The 8,819-nt window shown below is 38.3% G+C and overlaps 1 protein-coding gene across 1 annotated transcript in view; it reads left to right on the top strand.

The window, feature by feature from the left end:
* The window catches only part of LOC138447980 (cationic amino acid transporter 2-like), a 167,335-nt gene that overhangs the window by 139,148 nt on the left and 19,368 nt on the right, over positions 1–8,819 (top strand). The gene's annotated exons all lie outside the window — the stretch shown is intronic.

An 8,819-nucleotide genomic window follows, 5' to 3' on the forward strand; every position in this document is an offset into this window, starting at 1 on the left:
TGAATACAGGGGCCCTGGCTGGACTCAGTCCTGGTGCCTTTGGTGCCAGGCTCATATAGAGATGTGAGCAGGAACACTTTATTTCAGTGCAGGAGTGATTTTGCTTTATTTCAGTGCAGGAATGCTTTTACTTTACAAGGACTTTCCAGGAGCTGAAAGCCTTTATTCCAGAGAACATCCTTGTGTGCTGACTCATCGGGTGTGGCTCCCTAGGCCTGGTCTTCATGTGCTGACTCGGGTGTGCCAGGGTGTGGCAGGCAGGCTGAACCTGGTGGGCGTTGCTTCAGAAGCTCAGCTATATAATCTGCTCCATCCTTAAGGCCGGTGCTTTGCATTATTGTGCACTTGCATGCAACGTGACGCTCACCGCCGCTTGGACCAGTTTACTAACTTTGAAACCAGGGTTATACTGCATACTCACCTCCAGGAAACCGGTGCTTCATCGCTTCATCTGCAGACTCATCTCCTGACATCCAGTGATCTTGATCCCCACGCCGCAGCACCGTACTCCGCATCCACGAACTCTGAAGAAGAAGAAAGACAAGGTTAGAACATCTGACCTAGGGCCGCCCACATTTGAACCCTGCGCGCCTCCCAGTTAACAATTTACCAGCTACTGTACCGCTGCAGCTTCATTCCTCATTCCCTCGGGCTGCCGCCTCGAGCTCCTGCCAGGCCGGCAACATCACCTGCAAGGGAAGAAAACAAAAGAGCAAACATCAAAAGTAGAACGGGCAGCAATACAAGACAACAAACTTTACAATACAGCAAAAACAGACGAGGAAAGACAAAGGCAAACAGGAACACGTACCTGAAGTATAGTGGCTTAGTCACAGCAGGACTGGACTACCACATGCAAGGGACCAGTGAAGGAACTCGGTCCAGATCATACAAGCACCCCTGGCAGGAGCAGCTGGACAGAGTGCTCGCCAAAACTAATCAACAGGTGAGCTTTCCAGGGACAGCGCATCCCACGAGTACCACGGTTTGGGAGAAGGGGTCTGGAAGTGGATCAGGCGCACAAGCTGGAATACTCACGCCCCCTATTCTCCACGCAGGAGCAGTCCCGAGCAGCATCACCTATTACCACCAGTCACCACATAAGCGCAGAGGGCGAAGTCAGACCCGAGCGACCTCACACCCGGGAGGGCTGCAACTGTGCCCCAACGCCTCTGCAGAGACCAGGTGAGCGTAACAGCAACAAAGTAAAGTTGCAGATGTGAATTGTGATGAAATGGTTAGTAAACTTAATATAGAGCAAAAAGAAATGTATAATAACATTAAAGATAGATTCTTACATGGTTTACTGCATGACGAGCGTAAATGCTCTTGTGTGCAATACAAACCTTTATTGTTGTATGTTATTGGACAAGCAGGAACAGGCCAATCTTTTTTAATTAATGCAATAAGAGCTATGATCCAAAATTAAATGAATTGCTCTTTACATGAATTGTAACTGCTCCAACATGTTTAGCAGCATTCAATGTAAGAAGTGTTACTTTACATCGACTGTTGATGTTACCAGTGGAGCATGACAACAAACTAGAGTATCAGAAACTTATATCAAGCACAGCACAAGAAGTAGGAAACATTCATAGAAAATGAAATACCTTGATTGTAGATGAAGTAAGTATGGTATATAATTTGATGCTAGCTTTCATTCACTTACACATGCAAGAGGTTTTGAAAACTGACTACAACATTTTGTTTGGAGGTAAACATGCACTTGTTTTTGGAGACTTGTTACAATTGAAATCCTGTGAAAGGTCAAACAGTTTTCAGAATGCTGCAATCTAACGATGCTCAAAAGGCATAGGAAGTATTGCTCATTTTAATCTTTGGAGTTGTTTTGAATTCCAAGTACTTACCATTAATATGAGGCAATCGGTAGACTTAGAGTATGCAGAAATGCTTAATAAGATCCATATAGGAATTCTTGAGGAAGATTTAAAAGCAGTTTTGAAAGGAAGACTGATTTCTAATATGTTTCATGCAGATTGCAGGTTATCTGAGGTCATGTTGACTCTTAAGGAAAAAAACATTTCTTGTGTTGCTTTGATGTACACACTCGCAGAGTGTAACAAGTTTAACTCTACAATACTATTGCTAGAGAATCAAAATATTGTGTACATAAAATCATGTGATGTTTTAGATGGTCATGTTATGCCTTTAGATTTGGATAAAAGAGCAGAAGCTTGATTAGTTCAATTAGAGAATTCAATTTCTTAAACAGAAGCCCTGGAAGGAGTTTTAAAACTATGCATCAATGCACGAGTTATGTTAAAGAGGAACTTGAATGCAGAAATTGGTCTAGTGAATGGAGCAATGGGAAGACTGAGTGCATTTCACAGTTTTCCTCACAGTACAAATATTGAGCATGTTGAAGTTAAGTTTGATCGTGTAGAAGGAACAAGCTTGATTTGTCGGAGCTCTGCACGTTTCATGCTTTTTAAGGATACCTTTGTGAAAAAATCACAATTTTCATTGTGTACTGCATATGCAATAACTGTTCATAAATCACAAGGTTTGACTTTAGAAGCAGCACTTATTGACATTGGTCAGACAGTGTTTAAAGAAGGAATGTCATATGTAGCTTTGTCACGTGTGAAAAATATAGGTTTGTTTTTAATAAACTTTGATGAAAGGAAAGTGACAGCTGACATTTCTTGAATTGAAGAATAAAATAGGTTGTGTGCAATGTATGCTCCTCACCTGAACCTTATACCTGTACCTGCGAATCACTCATCCAGGAAATTTAAGGAGTCAGTGAAAGCACGTTCAAATGAAATCAGTTCTTGTAAGACTGTAAAATAACCAAATTTAGCAGCGTTGGAGAGTTGTTCAACTCTAACATACTTTCATTGCAGGTTTAGTAATCGAAAAGGAGTTGAATGCTATTGAAATGCAGTTTGTGTATGTTGTTTCAAATGACTCCACTGATGCAAAAAATAGCTTTCACCACAGCAGACCAGTGTGTGTGTGGAACATTCAACTCTTAAAACATCTATAGATGAAAATCCACACAGTTTATATTCAGCAATGTCAATCCGAAATGTAGTAGCTGTTGCAAGTGGAAATCAACAATTTTCTCAACATACACAGGAAGATAGTTAAGAATTTTTAAATACTGTCTTTGAGTTGCTAGTGAAGGAAACTGTTAATGTAGATAGGTATGTAGGAATTAGTTACAAGTGGAATCATGTGTTCAAAATGTAAGAAAGGTTATTCTACTCCAGATCTCTGTGAAGGATATGTGTATCTGCATGTGCCTGATCGGAAAAGTGTAACATTTTCTTATCTTTTAACTAAAGCATTCCATGACATGCAATGCAGTGACTGTGGTTGTAAGTTACAATCAACAATGAAAAATCTAGTTTTTAATAAGTATGTATTGATTATGTTTCAAAGATACAATGAAGATGGTAGGAAAATTAATACATCAATAATGAACTTTGTAAATAGTCAAGTTACTGTTAGTAAGAAACCTTTTAAAATATGTGCAATTATGAGGGGGCATCCATTGAATCTGGACATTTCATGACATGGGTGCGTACAGAAGTAGATTGGCTTGTTTGTTATGACTCTCTAGTCGCACATCAAGCTAGATTGCCAAAGGGTTTAAAGACTGCTTACTTTATGTTGTTAGAAGCAAAGTTTAAAATATATGTGCAATGTTCTTTGTAAATATAAACATGCAAAATAAAAATTTGAAATACAAAAATAGGCTAATAAGTGTTTTATGAAAAGTAGGATATGGATTGTTACTAGGATGTTTTTTTTAAACAGTTCTAAATAAATGTAGAGGTAATATTGTGAAGATTATATAACTTGGAAGAGATAATAGCATCTGGCTGGCTTCCAGTTTTGATTTATTGTGTAAAACACTGTGTATTTTAATATGCACAAGTGTTTCCTATGAGTGATATGTTACAAAAATGGTTCCATGTACATTATTTTGAGTGTGAAGGAGTGTAGAGGCTGATGACTGTTTACATATGAAACAAGTAAACAGTAGGTTGTAGATACAACAATGTAAAGTGCTATTAAAATACATAATCAAAATAACTTACTAAACAGGTTAGTTTGTTAAATGTAGAAATATGTTCTATGTGCAGTGTGGAGTTTTTAGAAAAGTCGGATTATCTATTCAGTCATTAAATCAAGTATGTTCTTAATTTTCTACAGTAGGTTTACGATTATTGTGATTAGTTTCTAAGGTGTGTAGGTGGCCAGAAAAAGGACACACACCAAATTATAAAAGAAGTTAAGAAATACTAATGTTGATATAATTTTTATAAGTTAGAATACATTATGGTGTAGTAAAAAAAGGTTTTTAACACTGTGTAGCAGTATTAGCACTAAAACAAGTTTATATAACAATTTGTAGTTTTACAGTTTTTGAAAATAAAGCGTGTATAATATGAAATGTCATCATGAACTTCTTAGGTAGGTAGATGGCCAAACAAAGGACACGCACAGATTATTTAAGAAGTATGGAAATTACATTTGTTAAGTTATTAGTGTTGTTTTTGCTAAGTATTAATATCTTTATTCATAACAGTTTGTATTGTCTACTTTATAATATAGGTATGACTATAATTTAAAAAGATGAACACTCGAAAGAATGTTACAGTGTTGGCATGTCTTCATTTCTTTGTAAAACTGAAGACATGGTTATGCTATATGTCTTGGTTTCCTGGTGAAGGTGGCATAAACTAATCTGCAAAATGTAGCATAAAGTAATGTTTATATAGTTTTGTAACATTTGTGCATTGTACTTAAATACATTTATTAGTGTACTAACTATGAATGTTGTAGGCAATTCTTTTTCGAATTTTCTGAAGCAAAAACTAGTTCATAATAACTCAAATGTTGAATATTTAAAATAGCAGAACGGAGTGTTTTTTCTCCAATGCGAAGTTTTTTAATCATCTACAGAATGATTAATTAATGCAATTCGGTAATGGTTGTGTACTTGAAATGCAATCTGTATTCTTTTAGTATCATTATGAGAAAAAAATATAAATAATTTTGCATTTATTTTGCGTCACTACATGAAAACTCTGGTGGTGATCGTGTCCGTTGTAAATGGCATTTAATATTAATATGAAGTATATTTCATTTTCTTTTACAGATCAAATATGAAAGAAAGAGTCCAGCATCTATTAAGGTATTTGGTACGAATTTGATAAATATATATTTTTAATGTACATATGGGAACAAACAATTTTTATTTTAAACAAAATGTCTAGCCGCAGCTACGGAATTAGCCAATGAATAGCGGGAGTGCTTTTAGGCGGCCAAGGTGAACAACGGCTGAAGTGCTTTTTCCTGTGCATAAACGCCTCTATTAACCGCAGCTACAGGCAAGAAATTGCCATTTTGAGTTCTGGAACTGCAAAAATTACGTTGCAATAGATATTGCAATATATTTTTGCAGTCTGTGTTCAATTTTATCTATTTTTGTAATATAAAAGGTAGCCCTTGAAAGGACAGTTTTGGGGAATAGAAAAAGGGGGGGTCGAATAGGGGAGGAAAATACATAAGGATGAAACATATAACAAAGGGAATTAAAATAGAATCCAACATATATTTTTTGTGTTTTTTAAAGAAAAAATGGGGGAAACAAATTGCCACTTAAAAAAAACTAAGCACGACAGGTAGACTGATGTTGGGCTATTATCTTCAGCCATTGCTCGATTGTGGCATCTGCCTGGACTACCCATTCGCAGCATCTTTTACACATGACTTTCATCATACTTAGATCGGGTATCTGTAAAATAGGAGTCAGTGTTGTGAATACCACTGCTGATGTAAACGGTGCATTTCCAGTTGGCATTGGTGATGCACTGGTTGAGGCAGGTTCTGCAGGTGCTGCTGATGTTCGTCTGTGCAAGTAACGGGCCTCGTGCATCTTTCTTTTGTGGTCTTGATGGGCTTTCCGGTAATCATCGTCGACGTAATCCGAGTGGACTCGCATCAGATGGTTTATCATTACCGATGTCCCTAGACTTTGAGATGGGGTATCGGAAGGTCTATGGCGTTGAGTTTTGTTAGAAAAGGTGCACAGTGCACCCTCTGTGTCTTTTCGCGAACAGTGTTCATTTACTTTGAAGAAGCGCCAACTGTCTGCAGTTATTTTCATACCAGTTTGCCTCTTCCTTGGTGTTGAAGGATTCGGAACCCAATTGATGATATCATCATCACTGCTCCTATTCTCCTAGTCAGACATGTGCTCACTGTTCCTATTCTCGTGGACAGACATGTTGGTATGTCCAACCTGGGAGGAAAATATAAAAGAATAAAGATGACAACACGAGAAAGACAATGCTGCAAAAAAATAAAAAATAAAAAAATAAAATGAAAACAATAAACTAAAGGAAAAAATAGGCAAGCCAAACAAATCACAAGACAAAGGAAAATAGGAGTATAGGAAAATTGTGTGAAAAGTATGAAGAGTTAAGAGTACAGTGCCAAAAGTGCTTGCAATTACTCAGAAACCTTTACACTAATCTGGCAATTACAAAAAGCAATGATTAATGTAGTTATTTTTTTGTTGGTGTGGTGATTATTCGCAGCTACAGACTGCTGCACCATCTTATTGGACAGACATGTATGCGCGGGTGTTGTCATACGGCATGGGCGTAGCCGCTTCGATAGAGCTCAAGGTGTAATTAGTTGGTTCATTGATACGTATAAAGCCCACGTGCGGACGCAGAGTCTCAGCGCGTGTTGTGATTGGCTGATGCATTACACGCGGGTTGCATCGAATGGCACAAGGGTACTCGTGTCGATATGTATTGGCGTCTGATAGGATAGTTTGTTGACGTGTTTAGAAGTGACATGTAAGCGTGGAACCGCATCTTGCGGTTTGATTGGTTGATATATTATGCGTGAAGATGGATGTCTATGTTCTATTGGCTCATTTTGTACACGCAGGTTTTCCCCCTTTATCCAGTCTTTGCTGTGTGCAGCGCATATATATACTTGGTAGACGCGGCTGCAACATTTTAAAATATATATATATATATGCATTTGTATGGACACTTGTATTGTAAATATGTATATTTATATATAGTGACAGTGTAACATTTTAATAACTATGCATGAGCAGTACACATACATGTAAGTATTTTAAAAGCCCTTGGCAAATTGTCTTTTATTTATCTTTGTGAACATAATACAGTGTTATAAAGTGTTTTGCTTAGTGTAATTGTTTGTATTTTTAACATTTAATTTAATATACTACACAAGCAATGAAAAGAACTTTAGTTGCAGGGATGTTAAGGTGAGCAATACATTGTAACAATACCCTTGAAATTCAAGGAAAGAACTTTAGTTGCAGGGATGTTAAGGTGAGAACTTAATGCAATGAACCCCTCAGCTAAAGCCACCTTACCTTCGCGCCCCCTGTTGCACAGACTATGACCACAAGGTTATCACTAATTACATTACAACAGTAAGTGGCATTAAGCATAGGCTTTAGCCATGGTCAGTGTGCATGGCCAAACATATTTTAACACATGCAGCTTTCAACAGTGTCTACTGTATATTATTTACACTGAACAAGCACTAGTCATGGACTTTAGCACATTACTGTACACAATCTTTGACTGTTCCCACTATATGTTCTAACATATAAATGGGCCACTAGCCATTGCCTTTGACCTTCAGCAGTCTGTATATATTTTGGCTATGTCTAGAGTACATTTTAAAATAACAAAATGCAATAAGCAATGGCCTTCGCGCGTGCCTACTGTGTATTACACAACACTAACCCGCCACTAGCTATGGCCTTCAAACGTGCCCACTGTATATTATATACACTAACCAGCCATTAGCTATGGCCTTCGACCGTGCCCAATGTATATTATACACACTAACCAGCCTCTAGCCATGGTTTTCAACACAATGCTAGCCAGTGACCACAGCCTTTGGCTGTGCCGACTGTATATTCTGACATATTAATGGGCACTAGCAATGGGCTTTAGCCATGGCCACTGACTACAGCTTTCAATGTTGCCCACTGTATATTTTAAAACAGTGGTTGGCTACTTGCCATGGCTTTTAACCATGCACATTGGTATTTTTGAATACTTAACCACCACTAGCTATGGCCTTTGGTGCTGGCCAGTGACCCCAGCCTTTGTCATGGCCAAGTCCACGGCCGAAATTGTTATCAAGGTAATCAACGTTTTCATGAGCTAACTTATAAATGATGCCCAATGTGCATTTTAAAACGCTACCAGACCACTAGCCATGGCCTTCGAATTTCAGGCTTTGAGAATTTACAATGTTTTTAGGCAATGAGCAGTGAGATTACATTGTTTGCCATGGAGCATACACTTTGGTTAAGCAGCGTGCTCCAAGCGGTACACCCCTTTTTGGCGCCATCATTTTGGCGTGGGCCGATTTGACGTGGCCATTCTGCTGCATCACCCATTTCGGTGCAACCTTTTCTATGCGAAAGCCATTCCGGCGCTGTTCTTTTGGTGCATGGGGTTTGGATGTGGCTGACATTGCAGCCATGTCTAAACGCCCCCTCATGCCAAATAAGGTTACAGGTCTGCACTGCAACAAACCTCAACACCTCCGAGTTGCGTTGCTTTTCTTTTAATTACATTAAATTTGTTTTTAAAAAAACATACAGCCTTGAATCCTGGTCTGCCACAGTTTAAGGTTGCGCATTTAACCACTAGGCCACAATGGCTTGGTGCTTCATAAGACATACATCTCAAACTCCTTCCAGCCAGGGTTCTCCAATTTCAGCATACATGTGATTTTTCTTTTTCTTTCCATATTAATGTTGCCAGCTGCAC

Source organism: Ambystoma mexicanum, chromosome 3q (genome assembly GCF_040938575.1).
Source record: "Ambystoma mexicanum isolate Mex_15411 chromosome 3q, UKY_AmexF1_1, whole genome shotgun sequence".
Lineage (NCBI taxonomy): Eukaryota > Metazoa > Chordata > Amphibia > Caudata > Ambystomatidae > Ambystoma > Ambystoma mexicanum.